At 34.7% G+C, this 6,672-nt stretch overlaps 1 long non-coding RNA gene across 1 annotated transcript; it reads left to right on the top strand.

Annotated features, from left to right (window-relative positions):
• The first annotated feature begins 497 nt into the window (after positions 1 to 497).
• LOC149919435 (uncharacterized) lies at positions 498 to 2,837 on the top strand. The gene is made up of 3 exons (XR_016463575.1): positions 498 to 782; positions 1,246 to 1,307; positions 2,770 to 2,837. It is a non-coding gene; the product is annotated as an uncharacterized LOC149919435 (long non-coding RNA).
• The last annotated feature ends 3,835 nt before the right edge of the window (positions 2,838 to 6,672 follow it).

The raw sequence follows: 6,672 nt of genomic DNA, 5'->3' as shown, positions 1-6,672 counted from the left end.
TCAGGTTCAAGAAAAGAAGAAATAGAAATGCTCTTAAAAAATAACTGAGGCAGACAGAAGAGTAAGAATTGGGGATTGTCTGGCATGCAGTCAGATTGTCAGTCATGGCGAGGCATGAGCAACACAGGCTCTGCAGCTGCAGGCTGGAAAAAATCAGTGAGACTAAACAGTGAGCATTTATCAACAACTGGAAGCATTTAGACAAAGCAACTAATTTTTCATTGTTCTCCTTCATAATCTTTTTTTTTTTTTTTTCCCTTTCTTCTGCATTTTTCTTCAGTATGAATGGAAATTAGCAGAGTTCTCATCAGTCCTTCTGGGGACGTTTTCTCTTCTCCAGCACTGACAAGGTAGAACTGATTGTGTGCACACAGATTGTGGCCTGATTAATATATTTGGGGCCAGGCAGATTGTTTAATATTAATGGGATAAAGCTGGCACTGTTCTAAGGAGCTGGATCCTGGTGAGTAAGAGGCCGTTACTCCCCAGAGCTAGGCTCTGGATTCAGAGTGCTCTGGCCATAAAATGCTTCAGCCTTCAAAAATGTAAGGCCTTGGACTTGGCTGTTTGGTTCCTGTCAGCTGCTCTGGGCTATATTTTTGTGACAGAGAAGCAGACCAGTCTCTTTTCCATGGAAATACAGTTTACTGCAATGAGAGATACCACAAAAGCAAAAAGTGGAGACAGATGATCTTGAGCCTAGTGCACTCCACTCACTGCTGCAGCTTCTCCAAAGGAGGTGTATGACAGAGCTGATAAAAAATTGTCGTAGAAAGAAGCACGTGAGTATTGACAAGACAGTTATTGGTCTTGGGACATTGATACTAAGGATAAAATGTTGTTTTTTTTTTTCTTATCAAGGGTATAAGACACAGACAGGCTTGTAATGTTACCACAGGATACTCTTGTCTCAAATGTGGGTAGTGCAGGCACAAATCACTCCTATTCTCAGTACGTAATGGATGGCTGTTTCTCTTGTTCATGAATTCAGTGACTATGAAAATAGCGTGGCGACAAAATGTCGTCAAAAGTAGCATGCCACTTGGTTACAATAGAGACAGAAAACAATATGTATGAGATATACATAAATATGTATGAGATATACATATATATGTACGAGATATACATATATATATATATATGTTGTTCTGAAAGTAATGCTTCCTATTTTATTATGTTGCTTAATGACAGCAAAGGTTGAACCTTCCTGCCAATATCCTGTTACATTTTGTTATCATACAACAGATGGCAGCAGAGAGGAAATCTGGCAAAATGGCATCTGACATGGAAGTGCTTATGAAACAAAGGTACATAATTGAACTCCTCCATATGGAAAAAATTGCACCAATTGTTGTTCATCAGTGCCTGCTGAACACTTTTCAAATAGTGGATGTGAAGACAGTGAGGTGGTGGGTAGTGCATTTCAGCAGTTACAACAGCAGCAGTGGATCATCTCTACTTGTGCAGGTTTTTATGAATGCAGCATGCATTCATAAAATGAGTAACTTGCTCATTGCTGGCAAAAATACACAGCTATTGGTAATGACTATGTTGAAAAAGAATGTTTTGTAGCTGAGAATTTGCTCTATCAAACAGTGTTCTTGTATTTTTTGTATCTGCTGTAATTTCCATGAAAATAAATAGGAGGCCTTACTTCCAGAGGTTCTTATATATATGAAGGCATACAAATCAAGATCTGTTAACTGACAGAATAAATATCTAGAGAAGTCATTATCAATATGCTAAAAAATAAAAAAAGCATAGTGTCGGAAAGCAAGCTTTTCTTGATAAACACAAGCCTTAGTGACTTTACTTTTTTCACTATTTACAGATAGACAGATCAGCTGAGGACTTGGGCCTTCATTTCTGTTACTTGTACATAACTCATTGCATGGAGAATTAACTAGGTGGCAGTAATCACTCAATGATCTCAGATATGCATCATAATCCTTACAATTTTTTTGTTATTCTAGAACTGGGGGATGGAGGGGAAGAAAAAAAAATTGAGCTCTTTAAAGAATATTTTGTCTTAACAATGCTCTGCAGCAGCTTATATTGCAGATTTATGGCTAGTACAAAGAAAGTGTTCATGGATTCTGGTTCACCACGAAAGCTGCGTATACATAGAGCCTTTAACTCTATGTGGTGTGAAGAGCTGCTGAATTTACAGAAAAGTATATTTAGTTCCCAAACCTTTAACAGAAAATTCATGCCTTCAGAAAATATTGTCCCCTATTGCTCCATCCTCACTGATAAATCAATATTCAGCTATTCTGTACATTTAACAGTTGCCACATAGGAACGAGTGAAAAGAATAAAGAAGCACGATGATGGCATTGACATGGAGTCATTCAGAAAATACTACAGTGATGCAGTGTAAGGCTTCTGTTTGTCAAAATAAGTCTGCATCTCCTAAAAAGTACTTATGAAATCACTATATATGTGAAAATTTGGCTCCAATTCATGTCAATAGAAACTGGGAAGATACAAATAAAAATTAAATATGAGCTGCAGGATCTTATTCATTATGTATCTTCCATGAAAGACACCCATGTAGAAATATAACTGCAAAAGGATCTCACTTCAAAAGCTTCTGGTGGGAAGCTAATATGTGGCTGATGGTAACAACTCTGGGGATTGTTTCCTATTTAGTCCTGAGGTTCCACCTGAGTCTTAGTAGACTAATGACAATTAAGAGACATATGTTTTCAAATAGTGCATGTGAGTTGGTGCTGCAAAACTCTTACCAGTTCTGTGGTGATTCTTCAGAATGTATTATTTGGGAGATATGAAAACAGAACATAGAAATACCATTCACTATACAGAAAGATGGGCAAAGATTCACGTTCTTCTGAAGGAACATGAAGAAAAAACAACTTTATTTGTATGAAAGCAATACCTTATATTCATGACCATGCAACATATGAATGGAAGGAAAACTCGAAATGCAGATCTCGGTAAGTCATTAATATTGAAAGCTCTCTCAATTAAATTATGATTATATTTTGGGACTCTTTGTGTAATATGAAACCATGGCATTCTTTATTGTTTTCAGAAAAAGAGTGTACTTTTACTCCAAGTTCAATGGTACAATTCATGATTGGCTATCTCTCAACTAAAGAGTATGGAGTTGTGCCCAGTTTCGCCGGTAGTAGATTTAACCAATTTATCTGTGGATTAAAGCTTGGAGTTTTGGCTCAGAGGCAGAGAAAGAAGATGAGGAAAAATATCTTGACTCTCTCAGCTGTGGAAAAAAAATGCTGGCATGCATTTATATAGAAAAAAATATTATATCAGACTATTCACATAATTTGCAACATTTTCTTTTGGATTATGGTATTGTCAAATTTGCTAAGTAAATACATGTAAAAAACATTTTCATTCAATCTGCCATTGTGGATCATGCGTTCGCTGACCTCTGATCATTTTTTATTTCTTCATTTTAGTTCTCTCCATATAATTCTCTTCTTTGTGAAAACAGCAAAGTAGATGTTGATAAGAAAAAAATGTATGTCTTCCAAATAAAATTATGAAAGCTATTTCAACTGTTAATTATTTCAGTCTCAAGCAGAAAGTGAATCACTGAGATTGCTTCTGAACATGTCTTTCTCTTTCAGTGCAAATTAGAGGACTCTTTAGATTGAGTGGTACCTTTAACTAGGAATAAAAGCAATGATTTAAAACAGGATGAAAATCCTAATAAAAGAAAGTAGTCAAATGATGGTGTTTCTGCAAGATATGTTATTGCAAACAAAAACTTTAATAAGAAGTTAGGATTAACATTTAACTAATATTTAAATTTTCCAAAATGTCTCTCATCTTATTCCATAATACTAATGACGGAAAGATATTACTATCAAAAAAAAACCTTAATCAAATGATATTATGTGTTTTAAGGGCATTAGCCAGTTTTATTGGAATATCCATGATTCCTTGTGAGAAAGGAGAGAAAATTGGACTACATTCTGGAGTCATCTGTATTAGATTGTTTTCTCTTCCAATCTACTCTTTTTTTAAATTTTATTTTGTTGCTGCAGCATTCAGAGATCTCTCGAGAGTCACCCATGTAATAATAAGATTTCCATAATATCTGGAATTTATTGTTAGAAAGTAATATTAGGAGTGAGAGATGCAACAGTTTAACTTTTCTCCTTGCTATTTTCTTAATCTGGAATAGATTCTGTTTTGCCGGCATGCTGAACACCTCTTATTCTGGCAAAATATTGCTGATAATCAAAGCTTCTCCTATCCCTTGTGACTTACTACAGAGATGCAATATTACTGGAAAAAGGGAAGTTGTTGAATTTGCGTTTCTTCAACCTGCAACTGACTTTATGCTTTCCCATTTTTTATGATTTCCCATTTTAAATGTTAATGCTTGTTCAGGACTAAATTATACCTTTTTAATTTTAATGGAAGTTTCCAAGTACAAACAGGTAAATTGACAAAGGCACACCAAGAAATCGCTCAAACCTTTCAAAATTTAAGACATCCATCTTATGTTTGCATTGATATCTTCAGGCCTGCATGGAATAAAATGTACTAGAAAGATCCCAGGACTTACTGAATGGTTTTCTTTGGTAATATTTACAGATGGATTTTAGAGTATAATAAAGGCTATTACTAAGAATTAGTGATTTGTAATATAATTAGATAGCTAATAATACAATTTTTAAAAAATCAATTTAGCTTGAATTAATCTGAATAGAAAAAATTGTTGATCTTCTCAGCTTTCCAAGATCCAGAAAACAGATTCTTACTCTCCTAAGATTTCACCGGAGTGACTAACAACTTAAGACATATTTGTATAACAAATTTTAACAAATCATTTAATGCAGACTAGCATTTTTCAAGAGAAACTAAGTATGATCAGAAAGTTCTAATTCCATTAGTGATTCTGAAGTTATTTTGAAGAAGTTATAATTTATGATTTTTGAGGGAGAAGTGATGTCTAAGGAGGAATTTGGAAGAAAAATGGGTGAATGCCAGTGGCACTAGTTTGGAAATAATTTGCAGTTTATTATTCTGATCTCTGGGCACCAGGATTATCAATTTATAAGTTACCGAGCTTCATATGAATTGTATATGAAACCTACAAACAAATCCTGCCACATTTAAAAAAAAAAAAAACAAACGAAAAACGTGGAAATTAAAAAATATGATTCTTGCTATTGCAAATCTCTCTCACTGCACATGTTCATTATGAAACAAGGTTAAAATTGCATGATCATTTTCTAATATTTTCACAATACTTTCAGATTATTTAGTCCAGTGGTGAAGATTGTTGTTCTGTGTTCTTTATTTTCTCTCTATTCTGTCTGATCCCGCTTTTGCTCCATTTAACTACACCATACCATCTTCATCCTGGGAGTAACTGATTTCTCTCCTGTCCTGAGTCACTAATCAGTTCGGTTTGAATTTCTGTTTTATTTACTGTTCCTCTGATTTTAGAAACATCTACAAAAATGATAACCATTTATTCTTCATCAAATGTATGTGCAAAAGTCACTACTTGGGATGAGGTGAGGAAGGAGAACCACCACCTAGAACCCTCTGGAGCAAAAACCCCATGCTGAATTGATTTTTAACATGAGTAAGTCAGAATAAAGAAGCATCTTTCCTGAAGCAGTAGCTCACTATGTTCGAAAGAATGCTTGGAAGAGCGATATATTATTGCAGCCACCCATACATTATGGGTTCAAAGCTCTGTTGTCTATCCTTAAGAAGAGTGGTTTACTCTTCCACTCTTTAGCACTTAGGCAGCAATCAGCAGGAAAAATTAAGTGGGGCTGCAATGTGTTTCTGTGTAGCTCAGCAGAAAAATGTTCTCTGCTCTGCATTCCTTGAGGCTGCTCAGATAAATTCTAATTGACAGGCTTCCAGAAACAATGGCCATTACACGTACACTCAGCATTACTCACATAAGAAATAAGACAGTGTGATAGGTACTGCTGACAATGAAACAGGCCGTATTTATCTTGTGGAGGTACAATCAGCAGATCTCACCTGTTTTAATGACGTCTTTAAATGCTTTGTACACTGGAATAATGAGAAATCATAATTAAAGAAAAAAAAAGATTAAATGGGATATTAGCAGCTCTACTAATTTCTGAATGTCATCTTACGGAGTTCACAAAGGATAAGACAAAACCATGATCTTTTGATTTCTTTTCTTTAAATAAAATAATCCCACCATGTGATAAAATATGAAGCCGTATAGTAACAAGGAACAAAGCAACTAACAAGTAAAGATACCAAACTGAAGCTAAAGATTATCAAAAACACAAAAATGATAAAAAAAGCTCAAGGTTTGTTGTCTTCTGATGGGAAGTGCTTTTGGAAATCAAGTGAACACTTTTGAAAAACATTTTCTATATCCAAAGTTTATTTAGCAGAAAAGTCTCTCTTAACTGACAGAAGAGACTTAGATCAGTCATCTGAAGATGTTTTCCAAGTGTAGTGTTGTAGCTGATAGACTACACTGATTAAATTGTATGAAATGGTGCTTATATTTACTTATATTTATGATCTCAGAAGTAACATTTCAGAGAAAAGATTGGGAATCCACACTCATTCCACAGTCCCTGGAATTATAACTGGAATAAATATGAATATCATGCAAAAAATGGAAACATACATGGCAAAGGAGTAACAACATTTACAGCACAGAGA

Source organism: Phasianus colchicus, chromosome 1, assembly GCF_987193195.1.
Source record: "Phasianus colchicus chromosome 1, bPhaCol1.hap1.1, whole genome shotgun sequence".
NCBI classification, from domain to species: domain Eukaryota; kingdom Metazoa; phylum Chordata; class Aves; order Galliformes; family Phasianidae; genus Phasianus; species Phasianus colchicus.
This window is presented reverse-complemented; position numbering and strand designations above follow the sequence as displayed.